Source organism: Abramis brama (assembly GCF_963993115.1).
Source record: "Abramis brama genome assembly, chromosome: 10".
Classification (NCBI taxonomy): Eukaryota; Metazoa; Chordata; class Actinopteri; order Cypriniformes; family Leuciscidae; genus Abramis; species Abramis brama.
Window position 1 is genome coordinate 2,059,393 of NC_139972.1, and position 14,098 is coordinate 2,073,490.

The 14,098-nt window shown below is 37.3% G+C and overlaps 1 pseudogene across 1 annotated transcript in view; it reads left to right on the top strand.

Annotated features, from left to right (window-relative positions):
• Nucleotides 1–3,284: 3,284 nt before the first annotated feature.
• The window catches only part of LOC311091358 (NLR family CARD domain-containing protein 3-like), a 106,367-nt pseudogene continuing 95,553 nt past the window's right edge, over nucleotides 3,285–14,098 (top strand). The window contains exons 1-4 of the transcript XR_014609620.1: nucleotides 3,285–3,425; nucleotides 6,548–6,644; nucleotides 6,915–7,028; nucleotides 9,830–9,955. The product of XR_014609620.1 is annotated as an NLR family CARD domain-containing protein 3-like (transcript). The remainder of the gene's footprint in view (nucleotides 3,426–6,547; nucleotides 6,645–6,914; nucleotides 7,029–9,829; nucleotides 9,956–14,098) is intronic.

Sequence of the window (14,098 nt, forward strand, 5' to 3'; positions counted from 1 at the left end):
AATCATTCATATTCCTGAATCACTATTAAATGTGATAAACTGTTCCTGCTGAAACACACTCACAACAAACTACATCTTGTGTGTGTGAGAAAGAGCCGGACACGGCTATTGTGTGATGTTTAAAGAGATGAAGCTCTACATAAGGTGAATCTGCAGCTTTAGAGAAATATCCACTGAAAAAACCCAAGCTCTTTTATTCTCCAAGATAAACGTGTCGCTTGAACGCTATTGTCATGGAAATGAGCTGATCTATAGTTTATAGTAATGGCTGTAGTTCAGAGGTGTTTATTCCTCTTCATGCAGAGTTTATCTCCAACATTGATCCTGATGATCTTGATTAGCAGCTTCAGTGTGTTTAATTAGAGCTGGAGATAAACTCGCTGAAGAATCACACACAGTGTAATGTTGATTTAATGGCTTTACCGTTGATGTTTTGTTGAAATATCACCATTGTTTCAACATTAATTGCGGGTGCAAAAGTGATATTGAACCAACATAACTTTGTAATGTTACTTTGTAATTCAGTGCAGTTAGCATTGATGCATCAACATCGACTCAACATTGTTTCAATGATTGCTTGCTATCTTAAAATAAGTTATAAATACTTTTTTTTTTTAAATTAAAACTGTAAAAACAATTAACTGTAATTTTAATTTTTACTGTATGGTTTTAATTGATCTGATTCTTTCAGGTTTATGTCACATTGCATTATTCCACATTTGTAGATCGCTTTGAAAAACTTTCCTGCTAAATGACTAAATTATACACATGATTGGATGATGACAAACTTATTTCATATCATACAGATGTCATCAAACAAAGTCCTCTATGATTTATTATCAGGAACTCTGCGTTTGCAGAAAGAAAAAGTGAAAGACAAAACTGGACAACAGAAGGCAAGGATGAACAAATGAAACAAACAAAAAAAAACATGATAATTTATACAGATAAAAACAAACTAAAAAAGACAAAAATAAATTCAAGAATGGACAACAAACTGAAAAAAAATATACAAGACCAAAAGAATGAACAAATGAGTGAACAAACTGAAGAGTAAACAAAAGCAAAAAAAAATAATTAATAAAAGACCAAAAAAGCGACGCGAGTGCTTTTGCAAAAAAAAAAAAAAAAAATCACTTATTTAAAAGATATTAATCTCCAACGCGCGTTTACGCAACAACGTCTGCTCTCACACGCATGCACCGTGGTGCTCTCGTGAACGCGCGTCCTTGTTTAACCCCCCCTCTCTCTCTCTCTCTCTCTCTCTCTCTCTCTCAAATTCAAATTCAAATTCAAATTAGCTTTATTGGCATGACTTGTACAGTATTGCCAACGCATTGGCCATTACATAGGCAATGAACAAATAATCAATAAAATTAATCAGTAAACAAATGCATGAATACATTTATACAAAAAAAAAAGAAAAAAAAGAAAAAAAAGAAATCCGTATCAAATGTAAAAAAAAAAAAAATACAATTATTAAAAATAAATATACAATTATTTATCCATCTGAGGTTCCACTGGTTGTCCTCATTTCATGGCATGAAAAGACATATTTTGCAGCAATTATCTCACATTTGGGCATTTCTCCCAGTACATATGGGAGTTTCTGTGTGTCTGATATGGATTCGAATTCAGGGTATATTTGGGAAATGTTTGCAAAGTGTTTTTGTCGTAGTGTATTATATTTGGGGCATGAGGTTAGAAAGTGCAGCTCTGTCTCTAGCTGTCCCCTGTCACACTGGGAGCAGAGTCTCTCCTCTTGTGGGAGCCAGCTCTGTCTGTGGCGACCCTTCTCTATGGCCAGGCTGTGTTCACTCAGTCTGTATGTTGTCAAAATTTTTCTTAGTTTAGGGCATTTTATTGTACTCAGGTAATTTGCCAGTGTGAATTCTCTTTTTAGGGTCAGATAACATTGTACTTTACTTTGTGTTTTGGTCGTTTCTTTCCAGTATTCAATATATTTTTCTTTCTGCTTGTTGATAATTTGGTTTGGTCTGCTTGAGCTGGCGCTGCTGTCCTGAGGCTGTTGGGTACTTGTTACTGCAGAGAGCCTCAGGACCAGCTGGCTGAGGGGACTCTTTTCTGGCTTCAGCTCCTGGTATGTTAGGGCTTTGTGATGATATGTCTGGGGGTTAACTGATTTTAAGTGATTGTAAAATTTAATTGATCTTTTTTGTATTTTTAGTAAGAGGGGGTATTGGCCGAGCTCTGCTCTGCACAGGTTATTTGGTGTTTTTCTCTGCACCTGTAGGATGCTCTTACAGAACTCGGTATGGAAAGATTCTATGATTGTTTTGTCCCATTTGTCAAATTCATTATTAAGTTTTGGCCCCCAAATTTCACTACCATATAGAATTATTGGTTCTAGTACAAATTGGAAAAATTTTAGCCAGATTTCAATTGGAATATAGATTTTAATGTGTCTTTTTATTGCATAGAAAGCTCTCCTTGCTTTGTCCCTCAGATCTTTCACAGCCATGTTGAGGTTCCCTGTGTATGTAATGTTGAGGCCAAGGTAAGTGTAGTTTTTTGTGTGTTGTAATTTAGTGGTGTCTAAATAGAAATTGTGTGTAACCTGATTTCTGTATTGTTTCTGAAAGATCATTATCTTAGTCTTTACTGTGTTTACTGTCAGGGCCCAGGTCTGGCAGAATCTCTGCAGGAGGTTAAGGTGCTGCTGCAAGCCTTCTTTAGTAGGTGAGAGCAACACTAAGTCATCTGCATACAGCAGACCTCTGATCTCTGTGTTGTTCAGGGTGAGGCCAGGTGCCGTGGAACTCTCTAACTGGTTTGCTAATTCATTAATATATAGATTGAAGAGAATTGGACTGAGATTGCACCCCTGCCTCACTCCCCGGCCCTGGGAGAAGAACGCTGTTTGTTTGTTTCCAATCTTTATGGCACATTCACTTTTTGTATACATGTTCTTAATCAAATCATATGTTTTTCCTCCAATGCCACTTTCAAGTAGTCTATAGAAGAGGCCCTCGTGCCAGATGGAATCAAAGGCTTTTTGGAAGTCAACAAAACAGGCATATACCTTTCTTTTCTTAATGTTTAATTCTTGATCAATTAGAGTCTGGAGTGTAAATATATGGTCCGTTGTGCGGCAATTTGGCAAAAAAACTATTTGGCATTTATGCAGAATATTGTGGTCATCAAGAAAGTTGACAAGTCGTTTATTAATGATGTTGCAGAATGTTCTCTCTCTCTCTCTCTCTCTCTCTCTCTCTCTCTCTCGTCACACAGAAAGTGAAAGTAAGTTCTCCTGTCACCATTTTGAGCTGGAAAAATCTGAATACGACACTGAAAAAACTGAGCATCAAAGTGTTTATCAATGTTTAAGAAGGAATTTCCGTGTATCTTTAGGATGTTAAATCTGGAGGATTTGAGATCCTTTATATTGTAAAAGTTTGATCAAGGTGAGTGTTCATGTGTGACTTTCTCATATTAATATGAATCTCTGAGAGGCCATTTTACGTGATTGTTTGTTTGATATAAAATCTTTAATTAAGGGTTTCTTTCACGTCAAGGTTTCTTTTGTGTTTAGTGATGTTTGTGATTCTTCAGAAGTTTAGCATATGTGTAAACATGTACAGGCCAATTCACACCTCACAGAAAAACGTTTTTTAATCGGTTCAGTGTGTGTCGATGTGAGTTTGTTTTCTTTTTCACCCCAACATGTTCAATCAGCGTTTCTCGGTGTCCGTTATTTGTCATCAAATTCCAAGGCCCCGTTTACAATGTTACATTGTTATTTTGGAAAACGGAGACATCTCCCGTTCAGCCTTAAAGGTGCCCTAGAATTTGAAATTGAATTTATCTTGGCATAGTTAAATAACAAGAGTTCAGTACATGGACATGACATACAGTGAGTCTCAAATACCATTGTTTTCTCCATCTTATTTAAATCTCGTTTTTGAAAAACACCCCTGAAAAACAGGCGAATCTCCACATAACACCGATTGTGACTAAACAGTCGGGATCATTAATATGTACGCCTCCAAAAATGTGTTTAATATGTACGCCACCAAAAATGCCTCCCATGTTCAAGGCCAGGCGGAACTCAAGCCGAATCATCGTCCGAATCATTTTCACGTAGTGTTTTAGCGCAGTGCGTCTGTGTTGTACGACATACGCATCACACACATGACCAGCGTTGGCCAATAGTGAGCCTACGTGGTGACGTGCAACACAGAAGCGCTGCGCTAAAACAGTACGTGAACCAACTTGAGGCCCAAAGAGAAGGAAATGAATAGTGGAATAAAGTCGTTATTTTTGTTGTTTTTTGCACACAAAAAGTATTCTCGTCGCTTAATAAACTTAAGATTGAGCCACTGTAGTCACTTGGACTATATTAACGATCTCTTTAATAACTTTTCTGGGCCAGCAAGTTTCAATCCCTTAGAAGCCTATGGAGGAGTGATCTAGCTCTCAGATTAATATTACTCTCAGATTTTTTTTTTTTTTGGGGGGGGGGATGTAAAAACAAATATTGCATCACAATAAGTCAAGTCAAGTCAAGTATATTTGTATAGCGCTTTTCACAATACAGATTGTATCAAAGCAGCTTCACAGTATTAAATTAAAATAATACAACAAGGTTTGTTTCTAGTGGAATTTATTGATTGATAAAATCAAATTAAATATCCCCAAAATATCCCCAACTGAGCAAGCCAAAGGCAACAGTGGCAAGGAACCGAAAAACTCCATCAAGTGACCTAATGGTGACCTGAAACTCCAACAGGTGACCTAATGGAGAAAAAAAACCTTGGGAGAACCCAGGCTCAGTCGGGGGCCAGTTCTCCTCTGGCATTTATGAACTAGAGGCCGGATTTTAAGATTAAAAATATTATATGAATGCCTGGCAGTGTAAGTGTAAGTGTATTTATAAGTGTAATTGTGATTGTCAAGACATTTGGTAACTAAATAGAATTGTATGAAGTTTAGTGACAACATGTTACAATGTTGTCATTGTACAATGACTGGTAGGATAGAGTTTTTATTATTGCTTGACAAAAATGTCAAGATTTCTATTTCATTCTTGTGATTTGATTCCGATATTGATTCAATATTGACTAATTTGGATACATGTTTATTTTAAATTTTATTTTAAAAAATAATCTCACCTAATGCTGTAAACATAGAGGGCCCAATCTGCTGGTATTATTAAAGGTTAAAAATAAATTAAATTAAATATAATGCAGTTTTTGTTATAATAACAATTATTTAATGACATAAGTAAAAATATAATAAATATGTAATATAGTGCTCAGCAAAATCTCCTCTCTAGCTATTTTTTCTATTCAATTAACATGCTATGGTCATTAAATGGCTTTCCTGAGGTAAATGTAACGTTATGTGACATAATTGTTCTCCTGCTGTTAAATTGACCTCTTTCCGTGGTTGAAAAACACTAATTGTTCGATATTATGTATACTTTTGTAAGTTGTACTGCATCTTTAAATAAAAAAGTAACAGATGATCGGTTCACGTGCACTTGAACTGAGGCGCTCAGCGATCTGTCACGTCACATTTACAAGCGGCAAACGTATTTTTGTCTGAATTTCGTAATAAAATTGACTGAATAAGAGCTGAGAATTAGTTTAATATTAAAAGTACCTCTTTGCTCCGCAATTTTTCTGTGCATGAGAAAATGGATGCGTGGCGTGAGAGCGTGTGAAAAGTGTCAATTGCGTGAGTCTCACGCTCAATGCGTGAGAGTTGGCAGCCCTGTATATATATTGTATGCTTTGTTTTAGACCACACCCAAACTCATGGCCTCACGAATGTACTCATCTGCACTTATGTGCTAAACCTGTATTGAAGCATATGGAATTGTTGTGGAGAAAATAAAGCTGCAAAGAAAACTTTCTGCTGCTTATTCATGTCTCTAACCGGACATCTGTGGTGAACTAGTCCCCCACTGGCAACCCCAAACTGATTGATAGTCAACAGTTTTTCTATAATTGGACTATATATTTTATTAAAATTAAACTGCATGTTCCATTGATTGTGAAGTTAGACACTGAAAACTGCAGATCAAGCGCATGGGGCTTCATGGTTTTTCTTGTTATGAATTGTCTCCTATTTTCCGTTATTACAGTAAACTGCGCGAATGGATATGGAACTGTAATGCGGTCTAGACCTGCCTGGAACTACTTTAGTCGTGCGTTTCGCTGAAAATAATTGCACACCTTAGAACCTTCATCAACCAATCAGATTCAAGCATTCAACGGCCCTGTAGTCTAAAGGTTAATAGTAAACGAACTCTGCTTGCTGTCCTTGGAGGAGGCTCGAACCCAAAGCTCTGCTTGAGCTCCGAGTTAAACCCCCTATGATGGAATTGGTGATAAGAGGAAAGAGATAATTTACTGGAGGAGAAGAAAGGCTGCCGGAGAATCTGTCATTCAGATGACGTGGTGTCTGCTGCTTATATAGTGCACTCGTAATGATGATCGACAGGACTGAATGTTTAGACTCCTACCGAAACCTACGTTTCCAAACTTCATTTGATTTAGTGTGTGAATGTTTCTTCATTCAGAGTCAGTGGAGGAGATCAAACTCATCAGATTCTCCTGTATCTTCATCATGGCTGATTCACAAGGATCCAGAGATGGAGATTTTCCTCCAGGACGCAGGTACTTTCAACAAACACTGTTAAATATTGTGTTACATCTCAGAAAGAGATCTCACAGATCACAGAACAGTTTACAGAAAATAATATATTTGATTGCCTATTTTTGACTGTTTTTGTTTTAAAACTAATATGAAGGGTTAAATAAAAAGATCATAAAGTTTCCTCAAAGTGCTTTTTGGTGAAAGATGAATGTTTATATTAATATAGTTCCTCTCATAAAGAATGAACACCTTGATCTAAAGGATTAAACTGAATCTGTTCTCTGTTCCAGTTCAGTCCAGCAGAAGAGCTCAAACCCAGAGTCCAGCTGTGTGTCTGTGAAGAGTAACCACTCTATGGATCATCCAGTAAGGTTAAAGAGTGGAGACACACAGTCTGATCTCAGGTATATCAAATGGGATAATGTGTTCTGTGTAGAGGTGAGCAGGGCACAAGAAGGGCTAGTTGTAACACTTGTTTTAGGATACGTTTACACGACAACGATATGCTTAAAACGGAGAAGTTTTTCCTATAGTGTTTCATCGCTATTTAATTGTCTGAAGCAGAATGCAGGGGTTTTTCATCGTTTTCGCGGATCCGCCTGAATGAGGATCGTTTTGACAATGCTGTCGTTTGTACGCAGAAAACTCATTGAAAGAATGTCTCCGTTCTAAGCATATCGTTGTTGTGTAAACGTACCCTGAGTGTATTTACTAGTTGCCATATCAACATATAGAGAAAAAAATGCACCAAAATTAAGAATCCAGATTATTTTGAGAGCAGCTGATCTGAAATAGTTACACTAGCTGCGTTTACATGGACGCTTATAATCAGATTGACGGCTCAGTCGGACTAAAAAACCTTCATGTAAACACCTTAATCGATCTGACTGAGCTCGATCCCATTGGAATTTCGATGGGATTGAAAAGGGAGGTTTATTCCTTTTGTAATCCGATCGAGAGAACGTGTAAACACTTGATCGGATTGAAAACCGAAACTGAAAGGACGGCGCATGTGCAATGACATTGAAATAGCGTAATAACGTATGATGCGCGGAACGAGCTGTTCTTCCTGTTGAATAAAGTATCATATAAATAAGTTTCCCGTCATTCTAAAATTCTCATTTCCCTCAGCGTCTGTGAAGTGAAGCAGGACAACGTCCCACCAGTCCTTGTTTTGGATTCTCATCCACAGATGTCTGGTTTTGGCCGCGGGGAGGGTGATAAATAAGCAGCAGCGGCAAAACGGTTAATTTGCTCATTGTCTACAAATCATGACCAGAGACAGATTAATATTACGTCTGCTGTTTTAAACAAATAAAGAACCAATGGAGGAGAATAGTTATGTGCGAGCAGCGGGAAACTGTATATTTGTGCAGTGTGCGCAGTCAAAAAATCTATTCCGATTTAAAACTTGTGACATATAAACGCGCACATCAACCCGATTACTTTATTTATCGTTCATGTAAACACCGTGTTCGGATTCTTCAATCGTATTGATTTCATTCCGATTTAACCAAAAGGTGTCCATGTAAACGTAGTTACTCACTTCGTCTTTAGCGATTTTGCCTTCATAATAAAAAATACGAGAACGCTTTTGCAGCACTGTTTTATTTTGAGATGAATTGAGAGCTTTAAATCTGAAAAGTTCTGAAAGACATTGAAAAGAGTGGTGGATCGCTTCATCGCAGAAACTGTAAGACACACCGGCTTTGCATTCACAACACTAGTTAGGATGAACGCATCTAGTCTTTCCATTCTTCTTTGTATGCCCTTTTCACTGTCAACTTTCCTCTTTCGACTCTTTGATAGTGCCATTCTCTCTATATCTAGCTTAAATGTTAACATCACTCTGCACACGGCGTAATAGCTCCAGCACGCAAAAAAAAGAAAGAAAACGCAGTTTAGTACGTGAGGATGCCGAGGAATAATTCTGAGTGTAAAAGTAGGCTATGTCAAATAATTATTACAATAAGTTTGGCTCCATTGTTTAACAAGCAAATTAAAATGACACACATTTATTATTCACAATATGGAAAGAGGAAATACAACATGACATTAATGGGCTTATTCAAGGCCTCTTTTATTTTGAGTTATTTTGATCCATTCCTCATCTCCCACATATGTGTGTTTTAGCAAGGCGTTTGTGTATCCAGTTTAAAACCCAGACACAAGTTATCAGGGTTTCTTTGCCTCAATGTCTGCCCAAACTTGAGAAAAGGCTTCAATCCACTTTAGAGGGTTCATGAATAACTCAAAACATCTGAGTCTTCATCATCGAAGCAATTTATTGAAAATCTTTCGGCAACAACTTCATCTTCTTGTACTTGTTTTTAATGATTGATTTAGATGGTTAGCTTGATAACCTATACAGAAGTCACTACAGTCACTACACAGCATTGAGATTGATGTACATTCAAGGATATTTAAAGTATAAACAACATTGTTAAAAATATTCGCAGTTTACATAGCAACTCAGCAGCAATGCTGAGTCTTCTTGGGGGGGTTTGGCTCGAGGTCATGATGATTTTACTCCAAACCATCCCTTTAATGACTGTCCTACTACAGGATTTCACACAGAGTAACAGCTCACTACCAGTTACAAAAGACACAGTAAGAGTCTGTCACAGGCAAATTTAGTTGATTTCTTAAATTATCCTTTGACTATGTTCTGGCTCTTTTTGTTTTATGTTAGCGATATAATTCACATCAACAAATTTTATGAAATCTACTGAGAAACCACGAGAAAAGGGTGAATAAAGACCCGAGAGTAAATGTTCAGAAATTATTCATTATTATTATGTGTGGAACCATGCTGGACTGTGATTTGCTGAGTGTTCGTTGTCAAACTCAAAACTTTGTTTATTTTTAATTACTAAAAAATGACATTAAATGAAAAAGTGAATAATTGTATTTTATTGAAAAAATATTTTAGTTTGTTAATACTCTGAACCCCAAGTGGATTTACACAAACAGTGGAAGCCAGAAAGTGTTCGGTTGTGCCACGCTCTCCCCATAATTTCACCGTCACTTTGGTAAATTGTTTTAAATCATGCTTAACATTTGCAAAATAACTGAATTTAAAACACCACTGAGTTACAGATGTTAATGCAAAAGTGTTACTACACTCCCTGGTCTTTCATAATAAAGAAGATTCCAGTAAAAGTGCACAACATTTATAAGTCTGTCTGCTTTTTATTTTACTTAGTTTTAAAACCAGTTCAGTCCAGCAGAAGAGCTCAAACCCAGAGTCCAGCTGTGTGTCTATGAAGAGTAACTGCTCTATGGATCATCCACCAGTGTTGAAGAGTGGAGACACACAGCCTGATCTCAGGTATATCAAAAGTTATTCTTATAGTATTGGATTTTTATGAAATTATTATTAATATACAGTCAAGTCAAGTCATCTTCATTTATATAGCGCTTTTAACAATGTAGATTGTTTCAAAGCAGCTTCACAGAGATAAACGTATAATTTAAGGTAACAGATTGTTTGGGCTTCATAGCGGTTCTTTAATAAAGTTATATTCCTGCTAAAGTTAGTTTTGATTGATTTGTTTCCGTCGCAACGATCATTTGTTAATAAATTAGGGGCCACTAAGACGACACCATTCTCTCTATACAGACTTTAAACGCGAACCTGTGAGAAACGCTGATGGCGTTCACATGTGCATTAAGAATTGGTTCTATAGTTATGTGCGTTTGAATATATGTGCGCAGGTTTGTAGTTCCCTACAAACCAAGCCTAAACAAAGTACTGGTGTTCCCTTATAATTTTTGATACAGAATTTAATTTAATTTTATCAATTCGGGGTAGATTTGAGTAGACGCGAATTGAGTTTCCCGACGACGCTTTATCTGTAGAGTAGTAAAGGGATCCTCCATAGGGAGAGACTAGTTGGCACTTCAGCACTGCGTTGACATCGGGTCCAGGCGCAGGTCCTTCATCAGATCTGGATACGGCCTGGATCCGGCAGGCTGCGGGAAAACCTCGGGATAAACAAAGACACTAAAATTAGCGTAGATGCCATTCTTCTTATGATGTAACGAGTACATCAGGATTTATGGGATGTGTTCCCGGTTCCAGCTGACCTAATCTATGCAGCCTAACATTGAATTATAGAAGTTTATAATGTATTATGTGAATGCTAGGTCAAAGAGATGTGTCTTTAATCTAGCTTTGAACTGACAGAGTGTGTCTGCTTCCCGGACAATGGTAGGAAGACTGTTCCAAAGTTTTGGTGCTAAATAGGAAAAGGATCTACCGCCAGCAGTTGACTTTGATATTCTAGGTATTATCAACTGGCCGGAATTTTGAGATCGCAATAGACGTGAAGGACTATAATGCGTTAAGAGCTCGCTCAAGTACTGCGGAGCTAAACCATTTAGTGCTTTGTAAGTGATCAGCAATATTTTAAAATTGATGCGATGTTTAATAGGGAGCCAGTGCAATTTTGACAGAACCGGGCTAATATGGTCATACTTCCTGGTTCTGGTAAGAACTCGAGCTGCTGCGTTTTGAACCAGCTGTAATTTGTTTATTAAGCGTGCAGGACAACCACCCAGTAGAGCATTACAATAATCTAGCCTTGAGGTCATGAACGCATGAACTAATTGTTCCGCATTTGTCAATGAAAGCATATGGCGTAATTTAGATATATTTTTAAGATGGAAAAATGCAGTTTTACAGATACTAGACGCATGACTTTCAAATGAAAGATTGGTATCAAAGAGCACACCCAGGTTCCTAACTGACGACGAAGACTTAACAGAGCAGCCATCAAGTGTTAGACAGTATTCTAGGTTATCACATGTGGAAGTTTTTTGTCCAATAATTAGAATCTCTGTTTTTTCAGAATTTAGTAGTAGGAAATTACGAGTCATCCAATTTTTTATATCCGCTATGCATTCCGTTAATTTTGTGAATTGGTAAGTTTTGTTAGGTTTTGAAGAAATATACAGCTGAGTATCGTCGGCATAACAGTGAAAGCTAATGCCATGCTTCCTAATGATATCTCCTAATGGTAGCATGTACAGAGTGAACAGCAGTGGTCCTAGTACTGAGCCTTGTGGTACGCCATACTGAACTTGTGATCGATAAGACATCTCTTCATTTACTGCTACAAACTGATAATGGTCAGATAAGTATGATTTAAACCATGCTAGTGCAATTCCACTAATGCCAACTTAATTTTCGAGTCTATTTAAAAGAATGTTGTGGTCGATAGTGTCAAACGCAGCACTAAGATCGAGTAACACTAATAGAGAGACACAACCACGATCGGATGATAAGAGCAAATCATTTGTGACTCTAATGAGGGCAGTCTCAGTACTATGGTATGGTCTAAATCCTGACTGGAAATCCTCACAGATATTATTTCTTTCAAGAAAAGAACACAGTTGTGAAGATACTGCTTTTTCTAATATCTTTGACAGAAAAGGTAGATTCGAGATCGGCCTGTAATTGACTAATTCTGTAGGATCAAGTTGCGTTTTTTTAACAAGCGGTTTAATCATAGCCAGCTTAAAGGTTTTTGGTACGTATCCTAGAGACAAAGATGAATTAATGATATTAAGAAGAGGATCTATGACCTCTGGGAGAATCTCTTTCAGTAGCTTAGTCGGTATAGGGTCTAACATACATGTTGTAGATTTAGATGATTTAACGAGTTTAGTAAATTCTTCCTCGCCTATAGCAACGAACGAATCAAATTTGTCCTCAGGGAGACTACAATGCACTGCCTGATGCGATACTGTAGTAGATGGTTGCATAGTTATAATTTTCTCCCTGATATTATCAATCTTATAAGTGAAGAAATTCATAAAGTCATTGCTGCTTTGTTGCTTGGAAACTTCTGGGCTTGAAGCTTTCTTTTTCGTTAGTTTAGCCACCGTTTCAAATAAATACCTAGGATTATGTTTATTTTCTTCTAATAGGGTTGAAAAATAAGCAGATCTAGCAGCTTTTAAGGCCTCTCTGTAAGCAATCGAGCTCTCTTTCCATGAAATGCGAAATACCTCTAGTTTTGTTTTCTTCCAGTTGTGCTCCATTTTTCTGGCTGCTCTCTTAAGGGCCCGAGTGTGCTCGTTGTACCACGGCGTTGGACTATTTTCTTTAACCTTCATTAAGCGCAACGGAGCAACTGTGTCTAAAGTGCTGGAAAAGAGAGAGTTAAAAGTTTCTGTTGCAATATCAAGTTCTTCTAAGCTATCTGGGATGCTGAGATGATGAAACTGATCAGGAAGATTATTGATAAAGCAATCTTTAGTGGCAGAAGCGATAGGTCTAACATATTTGAAACACGGAGTCGGCATTGCAGCCTTGGCTAAATGAAGTTTACACGAGACTAGATAATGATCTGAGATGTCATCGCTCTGCTGCAGAATTTCAACGGCATCAACATCTATTCCATGTGATAATATTAGATCTAGAGTATGATTACGACAATGAGTAGGTCCTGACACGTGTTGTCTAACTCCAATAGAGTTTACAATGTCTTTAAATGCCAATCCCAATGCATCTTTTTCATTATCGATGTGTATATTAAAATCACCAACAATTAGTACTTTATCTGCAGTCAATATTAATTCTGACAGAAAGTCCGCAAATTCTTTGATAAAATCTTTATGGTGCCCTGGTGGCCTGTATACAGTAGCCAGCACAAATCTCAAACGTGATTTATCATTAATACTATATATTTTTACATTAAGTACCAACACTTCAAAAGAATTATATTTAAAACTTGATTTCTTAGTGGTTTTGAAAATATTACTATAAATTACAGCAACTCCTCCCCCTTTGCGTTTCAGACGAGGCTCATGTTTATAACAGTAATCTTGCGGGGTGGACTCATTTAAAGTAATGTAATCGTTTGATTTTAGCCAGGTTTCTGTCAAACACAGCACATCTAGGTTATTATCTGAAATCATATCATTAACAATGAGTGTTTTTGAAGTAAGCGATCGAATATTCAGCAACCCAAGCTTTAGCATTTGCTCATCTGTATTATAGCTGTTTTTTATTTGTTGAACATCAATTAAATTTTTAACCTTAGATGGGTTTAAACGTTTTTTGGATTTCCAAATTCGGGGAACAGACACAGTCTCTATATGATGATAGCTAGGTGAAAGAGGCTCTATGTGATGGGATTTATCTGACCTTGGTGACGCGAGGCCGCTAGCAGACAGTCGGTTTAGCCAGTCTGTCTGCTTCCTGACCTGAGCCCCAGATTGTCATGTTTGAGCTCTAAGACTATGAGCCATATTACTAGAGAGAAGAGCAGCACCATCCCAGGAGGGATGAATACCATCTCTTTTCAACAGGTCAGGTTTGCCCCAAAAACTTTTCCAATTGTCTATAAATTCTATATTATTTTGCGGACACCACTTAAAGGCGAACCGTTAAGCGAACACAATCTACTGACTATCTCATCACTCCTGCGAACAGGAAGGGGGCCAGAGCAGATTACAGTGCTTG